Source organism: Festucalex cinctus, chromosome 7 (genome assembly GCF_051991245.1).
Source record: "Festucalex cinctus isolate MCC-2025b chromosome 7, RoL_Fcin_1.0, whole genome shotgun sequence".
NCBI lineage: Eukaryota > Metazoa > Chordata > Actinopteri > Syngnathiformes > Syngnathidae > Festucalex > Festucalex cinctus.
Genome location: NC_135417.1, coordinates 5074027 through 5087429, shown reverse-complemented (window position 1 = coordinate 5087429; position 13403 = coordinate 5074027). Strand labels below are relative to the sequence as shown.

General features: G+C 37.8%; 1 protein-coding gene across 1 annotated transcript in view; it reads right to left on the bottom strand.

Annotated features, from left to right (window-relative positions):
* Window positions 1-204: 204 nt before the first annotated feature.
* Window positions 205-13403, bottom strand: part of zdhhc18a (zDHHC palmitoyltransferase 18a) — a 32521-nt gene continuing 19322 nt past the window's right edge. The window contains exon 10 of the mRNA XM_077527084.1: window positions 205-806. The gene's annotated coding sequence lies outside the window, so the exon portion shown is untranslated. The remainder of the gene's footprint in view (window positions 807-13403) is intronic.

The following is a 13403-nucleotide window of genomic DNA, read 5'->3' as shown; positions in this document are numbered from 1 at the left end:
ACACTATGATAGGTTGCAAATAAAACTATAAAGTAAAGTGTTGCTTGGCAATAATCGCCCTTTATTGGTCATTATTGCATTAAGATGACAAAAACAATCATTCCTTCGCTCACAATTGTGTAAGGCTTTTATAACGAAAAGTCTCCACCGTATTGACCTTTAAGCTTCTCTTTTTCCAGGTCCCGCCCCGTCTCACATAACACATCCTTGTCCCGTACTTTCAAATTGCATTGATTGTTGCCGGAGATGAAATCCAGTGAATGCAAGCGACCGCCCTCTAATGATAATTCCAACACAAAGGCAGACATTACTCACAATAGCAGACATTACTCGCTCACTGTTTTGTTTGCCAATGAGCAATGCAGGGGGGAAGAGTAATTTCCTCTTTTAAAATGTCCCACATATTGAATATATATATAAAACAAGAGCTCATATCAGTCCACACGGCACACAAGTGCACCTGTAAAATGTTTACAAGGGAGTGAAGTTCATTTTGGGATTGACCGGTGTTAGCTTTTAGTGACGCTGCAATAAAAGAGATACACAGAACCACATGCCCCCAAGCACTTGAGCAAACACACGTCATAATATTTTCCTCAAACATGTGCGTACATCCAGGGGGACGGGACTTTTTTTGGTTCCCCCGTGGAAGATTTTTCTCCTGATCCCGACGACATCATCGCGTCACCGCGGCAACAGCATCCCGTCCGTGTCATCTGGACAGATGTGTTGTCGTCGTGACGGTCGCGGCAGGTGCCGCTGCGTCATAACGCTATAAATAACGCACCATGTGGCAGCTGCGCATCCTGGGAAAGAAAACGCACGTTTCACCTGAATGTGAAACACTTGGTGGGAGCACAAAGAGGGTGGATAAATATTAAGCCGCTTGACATTATCAGGTTTCTTCGCTGTGCCATGGCAGAGTGAGTCAGAACATGTAAACAAGATCATGACCAGTTTTATATTTACCATGCGTTTTCAACATCTGTCCATGTCATAGGAAGGGTTTTTGTTTTTCTTTATGAGCTTCCCCTTAACTCATTTACTCCCAATAACGCGTAAATACGTTTTTTTTAATGTTCTAAGTGTCCCAAAGACGTATTTATACGTTTTTGTTTTTTTATTTTTTTTATTTTTTTATGCTAGAGTATACAGAAGGGTTTGATGCAGCCTCTCAACTGCAAAGAACGGTTGCGGAAATGGTAGTTATTACACAAACCGCCAGCAGGTGGCAGCAGAGCAAAGGAGATCAACCAGGGCCATGTAGAAAAAAAGCTCAATTACTTACAATTTTAAATAGATTTGTGAAAACTGATGAAACTTAGCTCTCTTCTAATGATAATTGCTGCAAAATGGAAACGGATAGAAACATACTTTTTTCCTGATGAAACTTTAATCTTTCTTTTGGTAGGTTCCATGCTTTTATAGCAATTGAACACAATATTCTGTGGGCCTTGCAAAATCAGTCAAAATCCAGCAAAACAGAGCGAACGGGACTGCTTCTGTGAAAATGGCTGGGAGTGAATGAGTTAAAAGTCACCATCAATCACTCACAAGACGCAGTCGCAACTAGCAAGAATGACCACAAACGTTACAAGTGAAGACTTTTGGTCAAGAAATGTTGTTGGCTAACTTTATGAATGATAATTGCAGCCTTCCAAGACCATGCGTTAATGTCAGCTTGAGTTAATTGCATGCTTCAAGCTAGCGTTAGTAAACATCGCCAACAGAAGCCTATGGTGATAAATGTTATTTATAGATTGTTGTCATTGTTTGTTTGTTTTCTACAGATTAAAATAAAGACATACACTTACACTATCGTCTAAATTGCTTTTCTGCAATTTAAAATTGTCCAAATACTCTACTCGGAATTTCAGCCTCTCAACAGTAAATATTATCAGATATTTCTGTTGTCCTCCTACTGATTATGTTTATGATTTTTTTTCACCAAAATAAGGCATTTTCAACATATTTTGTTTTACTTTGGAAAATAATAATAATCATTTTTGCCGATTTTCCAACAGAAGTTGTGGACCAAACCCACAGCTAAATCATAATTAATTTACTTTTTTTTTTTTTAATGCAAATTTGAAATCATGTCCTGTTTTTCAATAAATGGACAGAAACTAAAGCATTTTTTTTTTTAACCCATTCATTGATTAAGCAACAAAATAACATTAAAGTGAATAAAGGAGGAGCATCTACGGATGTAATTTGTATTCATATATTCAGGTGAAATGATAAATCAAATAATTGTTAGTTGAAGCCCCACTTTACTGTATTTATTTATTCATGCTATTTATGTATTAATTTTTATTTTTATTTTCTTCAATTCACTAAATTATTTCATTGTATTCTACAACCTGTTAAGGAATTAAGACTATAAATTAGCTAACACTAGAAATCTTGACTTACATGGATGTAATTATTAAAAAAAGTAAAATAAATAAAATAAAATAAAGGCTACATTTTAAACAAACAAACTAATATTAATTTCAATGCCATAAGAATATAAACACGCACACACTACCCGTAGGCAGTATCTTATTTTGAAATGGCTTGGTCAGAACCATCAAAAAGCCCAAAACAGGTCACAATACTGCCTACGTGCTCCGCATTTTTTATTTTTTTTCCCAACATCACAAACTTGATGATCCAGTAGTTGTGGATGCACATATTCAATGTCTCACATTCTGTTTGTATCTGACGCTCAGCTTCCTCACTTCAGCTCTTTATCTGTCTCCCTTTCCTGTTGTGTGTCCTCTTGCGTCTCTTCAGCACTTTCACCCGGCACTCAACGTTGCCTATATCATTGTTATTCCTCTATACGGTACAGAAATGTTCTCTTCCGTTTGAACTCCAGAGAAAAAGCAATGGAGAGGAACACACGTTTCAGCAACCAGTCTATAAATAACATTTATTATAACAGGATACTGTTGCAGCCTTGCTTGGTTTTGTGCTGTGATGAGAGTTGAAAAGCTAAAAGCAAAGGAATTGAAACTGATATAATAAAGTTGGTCATTTGGGATGTTTTTGTCTGTATCTGTTACAGCTCTAACATGTCAAATGCCTGAGTCAGAGAACTTCACATATGCAAAATGAAAGAAGACCCTACGAACAGGTGACATCTACGAAACAGTTATAGTTAGACACTATCGCTCACTCTTGTGTTATTTTTGGAAGGGCTGAACTGTTCTATAACTGTTTCATACCCGTCATCAATACATGTAGGATCTTCTTTCACATTTCTCAAATTCTCTGACTCAAACAAAGATAATTTGGCATGTCGAATGGCCAGAACTGTAACAGTTACAGACCAAACCGTAAGACAAGCCAGCGCATACTTTAGCAAGCCTGAATAAATACAGAGGGTTGTGTCAGGATTCAGGAAGGACATCGGGCTTAAAACGTTGACTAACAATTATGAGCGTTCTGTCAAAAAACTTCATACAAGATCGGTCACAACAATGGTTAACAACAACTACCATCTGCGCTGTTAGCCTACAGAGCTAGTAGGGATAAAAAACACTGTAAAGTCATTATCGTGATGAAGTTGTGTGGCGCCGCGTGCGGACAAGGCAAGAGGTGGTGGCAAATTGGAAAGCCCCGCCACTGGTCTGTCAGTCCGGGAACCATCTCGTTTGCTGGTGGGAGCTAGCGGCTAAATAGCAGACTCTTCAGCGATCTGCTCGCTTGCTTGCTTGCTAGCTCGCAGACTTGTTGAAGACAGGTAGGCCTTCTGTGGCATCTTTGTGCATCTTTCCTGGAAGATGTGGCAAGACATGTGAAAAAAATAAAGTAAAATAAGACAGATAGGCCAAATAGACGTTAGCTAAGCTAGCTAGCGATGACCAGTGCAGTAACTATACATACAAAGTCACGGTTGTACCTTAGTTTAAGGTCATGGTTTCCCTACACATTTACTACATTAAGGGAGTAAGGGAGTCTTTTTGTTTAAATATATTTAATAATGTAAAATAAAATAAAACTGAAGCTTTTTTACCCACCTCATTTCTCTTTTGGAAAGTGTCAGATTAATAGTTTGTCTTCTATTGAGGAAATGAAGGATGCAGACAAGTGCAGTACCAGTTTGAGTTGTGTGAATTACTATCCTCTAAAAACACTATTACTGGAGGGTTTTGTTTTGTTTTTTTATTGCTGATCTCCATTTGAAGTGCATGGTTGAGGGAGGCTGTTTAAACGCTGCACCGCTCTTCACATTCATGTCATACCATTTCATGCGCGTTAACAAGCTTGACGTTCGCTAATGCGTGTTGCGAGCTATCTATGACGTCTGCTAGCACGCATGACGTCTGCCAGAAGCCGAGCAGCGCTTTGTTTGTTTATGGACTAAATGCGTGGCTTGAGCGCGAGACGGTTACACTTACTGACCCTTACTTAATATGTTCTCTATGGCAACCGTAAAAAAAAAACATCCCATCATATTACTTAAGTGCACCCGCATTTGATTATTGATTCCTTCCAGGATTGGAGGGCAATTCAGGCATAAACATTTTTGAAAAATGGAACACAAACAAATAAAGGGGGAAGTAAATCATTGTTTATCCCAACTATTAATGCTACACGATATCTATTTAAGCTACTGTACGGAAGTCTAGTTTTTTAATCTAAAATAAAATATTGTTGAATAACTCCTTTAAAATTAAGTTACTTTTTTTTTTATTGAAATGCAAATTCAACAGGGTTGTAAATGAATGCTAACATTAGAGTTTATTGTAGTGCTCAAGAGTACATGCTAGCTATGTTAGCTGCATGCTAAATGGTCAAGAACAACCTTAGCTACATAACAAAAGAATCACTTTGGTATTACCATGTATTTTTCTGATAATATGAATATCAGGGTTGAGTGGCACACTTCATTACAGCTAAAAACACCGCAAAATATCAAAAGTAGAAGAGAGAACTTACCTGATGTTTACCCATTGTTAGTGCAATGTTAGTGCTTGATAATGTGTTGCTCACTTTTTTTCCCATGGCTAAAAAAAGGTTGAGCACAATTATGACTGTTTAAAATATGTCTGTTAAAAACCCTCAAAATGCTTTAAATACAAGGTAGACATGTCAACAAAATCAGAAAATGCCCTCTGCGATTTCCTAGGAATGTTGTAGAAGTGATCATTTAAAAACATAAACAGGTGCAGAAATTTATAGAAATAAGGTGTCGCATTTAGCCATTTCCTATGGTGTCATTATCAGTAATTATTGTCATAAATCATTAACAGGCTTTAGAATAAATGAAGCTATTTAATTATTAGCAACATGTAATTAAAAGTCATTTGAACAAATGTATCAGTTTTAGATGTGTGCATCAAACGATTGTTCTCCGTTTCAAAACGGTCGGTGACCCCAACATTCACACGAATGACACGCGAGTCGCTGGATCCTCTGTTTATCTTGGCTGATCCGTGACAAGTGACATTGTGGGTCTTGTAGGCGCGGCGAGGTTGCTTCCTATTTAAACACACCCTAGGCAAATTGGCCATTTAACCATTCCCATCTCAAGCCTGTGGAAATATTTGGGAATTTTTAAAGTATTAGCACAAAGCGATGAAGAGGCAAATTTTGTCTTTCTATTATCCTGCGCATGGGGAAAAAAAAAAAAAAAAAAAATGTGTTCCGTCACAACCTGTTGTTATCTCATTCACTGCCTTTGACAAGTATACTTGTCAATTGTATTTTTTAGAGCGGTGCTAAATGGGGGCGAATCTGAGCATGCTCCACTGTAAATATCAAACTTGGAAACAACTTTACTGATGCCCAACCACCGGTAGATGACATCATTGCCCCATTTTATAGGAAATAAACACAGTTTCAGAGTCCATGGGAGAAATGGCTGTATTTTGGCAAACCTACATTTTTCTGCTGTCAATTATAAAAGAACGGGACGGGACAAAAACTAGGGAGTCTATTCTGTTATTTGGTAGATTATGTTTATATATAATTATTGAATGTAATATCACGTGAGTATTGGAAATGTAAAAATTTTCTATAATGACTGGCAGTGAATGAGTTAAAAAATTTTCACCAACGTGAGTCACGGAACTATTTTAGTCTCTCAATTAGCACGGCGGTATTCATGTTATACACGAAGAACGAGTCTACGCTGTAATTGGCATTCACGTTGTACTGCAACGATAACCAGGCTGCTCTAATTACACCACCTGTGCCATTGCTTTGTGGAATTATGACGCTCCTTCCACTGAGCAAATTGTTTGGAGAGTTACTGATACAGGTTTGTTTAGTCGTCCCTTCAGCCATGCATGGCACCTGTGCTCCAAAAGCAGGTTGAGTTGACCACTCCGCCGGGGACATCCGGACCTTACGCCTGCTGTCTTATCGCACGCAGAGAAGGTGTGATAAGAGCTGCGTTTACTTTGACGGGTTGCCCCAGAAGACAAATCTATGGGAGAGTGGCGAGAGCTTGCGCAAGCAGGCCGCGCTGCTGACGTCAAGGGTGGCTTGCTTGATTAATTACAGTCGTGCTCAGTGGGGTGTTCACAACAAAGCACGAAACTCGCTCTGGGTTTTCCCAAACCAGCGCAGGAAGATGAGAAGCTGTCATTCAAAAAGCTCGCTGACTTGCGCTTTTGCAGGCCTCATTTTCTCACACATTTCATTATGAGTTCTTGTTATGTTATTATTATTCAAAAAGTACACATCATTTCAAGTTACATTTAAATACTAATTTAACATGGTTGCAAATGGATGATAATGCTTAGCTTAGAGTGGACAGTTGTGCTTGAAAGTTTACATACTCCTATAGGGCAGCGGTCAGCAACCTTTAATGTCAAACGAACCATTTCAAATAAAATAAATAACAAAAAAAAAAAAGATGTCTGGAGCTGCAAAACATTTGAATATTGTGGTGAATGAAACAATGTGTTCGTGTTAGAGCCCAATAGCTAATTAGAGCGGCACGAGAACACAGAAATATGCTGCATCTAATTCATTTTTGTAATTTTTCATACTTCCTTTTTCATACATTTTTATTCTTTTCTGCCTTTCTGTCAAATTTCTGACATTTTTTGCAAATTGGATGTGATAATTTTCTCCCTTTCTTCTTCCTTTTTTGGAGACTATTTCTGCAATACATTTTCTGACATTGTTGGCAATTTTGTCAACATTTTATGGTAATTTTCTTCTTTTGTTTTTGGACATTTTATGTTACATTTTGGGCATTTTCTTTTCTGCCTTGTATTGAATTCAAAAAATTATTCTCTGACATTTTTGGCAATTTCATGGACACTTTATGGTAATTTTCTGCTTTTCCTCATCCTTTTTTTGACATTTTTAGGCAATTTTCAAATCTTTTTACACAACCTTCCATCTCTTTTTTTTCCTGACAACTTATAATTTGGACTCTGATATTTTTTTAATGATTTAATTAATCATTTTTTATTTATACATTTATTCATGTAGAGAATATTTTATCTGAAAAACAAAAATAAATATGAAAAAATATATATATTAATTACAAATATTTTTTAGAGCTCCACAGGCAGCCATTGGGGAGAGACTAAAGAGCGACATGTGGCTCCAGAGCCGCAGTTTGCAGACCCCTGCCCTAGCGCATTGGGATGTGTAAACTTATGAACATATGGTATGGTGAGAAAAACGTTTAATGGAAACAATCCAAAGTACTTTGGCAATTGTTTTGATATTGACGTGTAGCCTTTGTACATTTACTGGAGTGTTCATTCACACAGCAAATAATAGCTGTGCTAGTTGCATGCTAAATTGTCAAGCACAAACTAAACAAAAAGAAACACTTTACCGTGTTTTTTTCTGATAATATGAACAACAGGGTTGGTGTCAGTTTGAGTGACACCCTCAATTACGGCTGAAAATCAAACATAGAAGAGAAGGAATTACCTTCGGTCTACACATTGTTAGCGCTATTAGCTTGATGATGTAATTTCTGCTGAGTCATGTTGCACACCGTTTTTTCCCCCCTGCATACTGATGCATGAGAGACAAAACGTCAGAGCACATTTACTATTGTTTAATACAAGTTAATACTATTTTTTGTTAAACTTTTATTAGAAAGGTATTCTAAAAATAAATAAAAAAAATACACATTTCAATACAACATAGTCAATGCTCAGTCAAAAGGTCACAAATATAAACAAGATGTGTAACAACTAATTGAAATCAACGCCACACTTTGATTTGTTGTTTCTACTCTCAAATATTCATATTTCAAGTGACTTTTTTTTTTTTCTTTTTTTTTTTTTTACAACACCCAGTATAGAGTCAGAGTCATGACTGGGTGGCTCGGGATGAAAGACGTTACTACATAGACGAAATGCTCCGAAGCTCAACGGTCAAATATAGTGTTGGACTATTATGTAACACTGGTTCATTTTACTCGCTCAGAGAAGGGGGGTTGGATGGGGGGAAGGGGAGGGGAACCCTTTGGATATATGCTGCGGGGACTGATGAGGCCATTATAGAAAAAAGAAAAGCGTAAAAGCAAACAGTGGTCCAGCAAGATAAGAAATTCCTTCAGAAGTTGCGATCAATTTCACAATAAATCAGCGCGCAGCTTTCATTCGGCACATCAGAGAAGTGGAGAGATTCTGGCTGTGTGTCAGGCACATATTTTATTCACGTGAAATGTGTCTTCACGTCCCCTTGAAAGCCCAAAAAGCTCGCCAAGCACACATGTGGATGTACGAGTTATGTCGACGAGAGCAATGTATAGCCTTGCTCTTAAAACTGGGCTGGGATCTTACTTGGACAGATTCCTTAACGGGAGCTCAAATCACACAAAAACAGCCGTCTCATAATGACCCTTAATGTAGCCGTTGAAGTGTTTTTACTCTCAAATCCTACACAAAAGAAAACAAACCCCATGCTGCTTTACTTTTCACTCAACGTGCCTCCGTCTATGACCCCACCAGACAGTTATCCGCAAAGCACAGACACAAGGCCAAGAATATCATTAAAATGTAAAAATAAAAGAGACAAGTTCTGTCATTTTCCCACCACGTGACCCCGGTGCGGGACGTTGCTTATGAAAAACTTCCCCAAGTGGAGCACTGGGTCCTTTCAACCTCTGCAGAGTTTACCAGAAGTGAGAGGGGAACCCCTATTTAGCAGGGAGCTCCAGTTTCATTCCCAGAAATCCCGCACCCCGCTGACGCCGGGCGCATAACTCCCGGGCCGAGCAGCACGCAGGAGCCACTCAAGTCAGCGGGATGTTTCCAGATAAATTCCCTCAGAAGCCGTTTCTGTTAAGATCATACCGGCGCAGCTTGATTAAACGATTTTAAGAGCAGAAGCACATTTTTTTCTAACCTTGCAGTTTAAACAGCGTCCAAGTGAGCAGGCAATAAAAAAAATGGAAAAAAAAAAATGTCACAGCACAATTCTTAGCTCATTATCCACTTTTTGAGTATCCCCTCCTGGAGGGCCCCCTGGGATTGTGTCAGCAACATGGGGAGCCATCTGGATGCCATTATGTGCTTCATGGAGGGTTTCCTGAACTTTTCAGCTCAATATACAAATAATATATTGCCAGAGTCAACATAAACTGTACATACGAATAATAAAGTACACAACTGACATGAATTAAGTAGTCCTTTGCCAATGAATAGCAGTTTACTCACAACTGACTCAGAAATAATTCCCCCTCGACCAAATTTGGGAAAGATAAAGAGGAACCTACAAAGTCCAACACAATCTGCCACCAAGACAAAGTGGATCTATCATAAAGACTAAAAGTAAGTAACGCTAAAGAATATTTTCACAATCTGAACAGTTAAAAGTCGGGGTTTCAGGCAATCAAAATTTTTAATCGTAATTAATCGCATGACTTCAATTTTTAACTCACGGTTAATCTAAAAAAAAATTCTAAATGAACAATAACATTTTTCTTTTCAAAATTTTCATACACTTGTTTTCATAAAAAACGGAATATTTGTTAAACTATAAGAAATATGGCTGCATCTTTTACTCATTGATACAGTAATTTCATAATAATTCATAAATTGAGTTAAAATTAAAAAGATGTACTGTACTGTAAAAAAACAAGTGTGGTATTGATTTGTGATGATGTAATTTTTCTGTCACTATTTTGTCAAATTTTGCACAGTTTTAAAATTATAAAATACAACTTCACGCCAATCTCCGCAAATATGTGCATTAATATTAAATGTATTACTGCTAAATTTTGACGTGGACATGTCTCCTGTATTGCGACTGAAATTCCCCCAGTACAATCTTTCCAAGTAAGGGTCACTCATTAATTGCGCGTTAAAAAAAATGGTGGCGTTAAAGGAACTTTAAATTTACTCAAAATTAACACGCTAATTTTAACACCTCTAGTTAAAAGTCGTGTCAACTTTAAGCAAATTTTGCTGAGCAGCCAGAACCGTGTTTACCACCTGACTATGTTACAGTAAGTTTCATTTCTGGCTCAAGATTACTATCACACTTTTCCAACCCTCTGTAGTATCGTGACAAAAAAAAAATACAAATAAAAATAGACCAGATAAAAGCAGGTATAAGTTGTGGCGCAGGTGGTGTAACACGATTTTGATGGATTTGACCGAGGTGCAGGCAGACAGAGTCGGAGCTGGTGACCCTTCCCATTATGTGTTAGCATTAAGCTAGCAGACTTTAACGCCAAGTCATGTGGTTTTAATACACAACATGCAGTTTCCTTTCATGCTTAGTTTGAGATTAAACTTCAATTAAGAGTGACATCTAAAAAAAAACCTGTGTTTGAGATGGTTTGTTATTTGTTAAGAAGATTCATGGGTTGTGGTGCAGGTTTGACTTTCACAAAGCAGCAGGGAGAGAAAAAAAAAAGGTGGCACACAGCGCACACATGGCCAAAAGCTGCTGTGAGTTACAAGCAGCGAGGCTTTGAATAGCAGCTGGAGCTCAGACGTCCGACGTCATGTTTCAGAGTGAGAAAAAATATACACACATACATTTTTACTGCACAGTTCCTTTTGGCGATGTTTTTTTTTTTTTTTTTTTTGTCAGATGCAGTGACTTTCTGCCATGAGCTTCCTTTTCTACAACGCAAGCCTTTTGGAACATTACCGCTTTCCTGGCAAACAATATCGTTTGTTATGTCAAATAAGTGTTATGTCTGGTCATGCCCTTACTGTGACTCAGCATCCATCAGCTATCTGTCGGTCACCTCGTCCCATCTCTTTTTTTTTTTTTTACCCTACTGCTCTCATTTTATTGTCATTGCTACATAAACCTGAGCCGCATCCAAGTGTCTGAAGTCCGACGGCCTTTATTGGCCATTGCATAACCAACAATCCTTCGCAAAGCCAGGTGTTTACCGTTTACACATCCCTGCGCTATGGCAACGCCAGCACAAATACTGTAAGTATGATTCAACTGCAGTGCAAATGTAAAGGTGCTCACAAAAATGGACTCTACTTTGAGTATGAAAAAAAAAAACATACGACAACAGGATTAGAGGGGTAAATATGATACAAATGATCATAAATGGGTTAAGGCAGAAGTGCAAATTTGTGGTAAACTTATGATACTTTGCACCCTAATCAATGTATATCGCTCGTCAGCTGGAAGTTTTTTTTGTCTCCTTTTGGATGTAAACAAACAGTATGAGTGGCTTAGATCAGGTGGGAGAGCGGCAGTCTCCCAAGCTAAGGAGCCTGAGTTCATTCCTCAACCCTTGAGTAGCTTTTTTGTTTGCTTTAATAAACTAGTAAAAATTTAGTCAAACTCTCTCATTGCAAAATTTACTTAGAATTTCTGAGTGGGAAAAAAAAAATCTTTAATGGGATTTTTCATGGGATGGGCAAGTTATCTTGTAGACACTAAAAATACTTTGAGTAAAATTTACTCTGAATATTTTACTCTCTTCCAAGTGGAAATTTTACTTTATTTCCTTATACATTTCAAAAACATGCATGGGTGCCGGAGCACAAGCCCTTTGCCACTGATGCCTAAAATGCCCCTTTTTCCTATTTTTTTTTAAATATTATTATTATTGTTAATAATAATAATATAATAATATTATTGTTATTATTATTAAGTTTGTGAAAGTAATTCTGTTGCCTTTCAAAACTAAAATTCAACAACATCATTTACATTAAACAAATGATTATTATTACGCTATCCTTGGATGACGCCATACTACAAGACACGCCCTTATCCGAAGCCGGGTCGCTCACCACTAAACCGGGGGTCGGTAAGTTGGCCGCTCCATTTTTATTTACGTAGTCTCACCCAGTAAACAAAAGTCAAGGACATAGAATGCAGAAAAGTCAAGCAAAACAAATGCCGTCATTTGACAGATCTTGTAGACATTATAATCTTATTATTATATTACCACAGAGCATACTTCATACTAAACTAGCTTCATTTCAATTGAAGCTAGCATGCATCTCCTCCGGTAAAACTAACATTCCTCTTCCATTGGGACGGACACCTGATGCGTTTATGGTACACAGAATATGTCGGAATTTGCAACAGTAGCTCAGAATTTCAATAAACTAATTTCCCTGAAGACTCCAACTCAGCAAGGCAGACGTACAATTGTTGCTATCCGCTAATCATGTAAACACTATCTTTTGTTATACTTTCACAAAGGTTGGCAAGCGCTAGGGGTCTAAGCACGCTGTAAAAAATGAGGTAGTGAACAGCACGAGTTTTACCGCGCTGTAAAAAATAAGCTATCAGCTCAATTTGAAAAATACAAGCAACAACTTTCAGTAGATGTTTGTAACTTTTTTCTGTTAAGCTATACAAGTCGTCGTAGCATGTACTCAATGATAGCTGAATTGAAATATGTGTGGAAATTGCTACGTGATATTTGTTTTTATTTTAACCAACAGCTCGTTTTTGGGGGGTTTGCGGTCAGATTATCATTTGCCCCCCCCCCCCCATTTATTTATTTATTTTTTGTACTTTGAGCACCAACCCCTTCAAAGGTGACGCGCCCCTATTTCAGAGACATACAAACAACATACATTTTTGTCTGGCAGCAATTTTTTTCTCTGTGCGTGTGATTGTGGCGACCAAGCCTTGCCCTCTCTGAACCTAAAAAACAAACAAAGAGAACATTGACATGTTCATTGTGTGTACGCCAATAGTTAGTCTCTGGAGTGCCTGTCCCCATCAAGTGTGTAGTTACACAACCAAGTCAATCTTTTGTTATCTGCCTTTACCTGAAAATCCTGATTTTTCATTCGCATGACACAGGAAAGCCCCTTTAAAACACCTGAGAACTGTTTTAATGAGCACAATTGTATATAGACTATTTATATATATTCCATGAAAAATGGAGTGAGCACAGATGAAGTGAAATTGTAGGAAATTGTTGCCGGAAAAGACGCCATCAGCACATACGGCAAAGTATGATAACTAGGGATGTCACGATAAGGGCA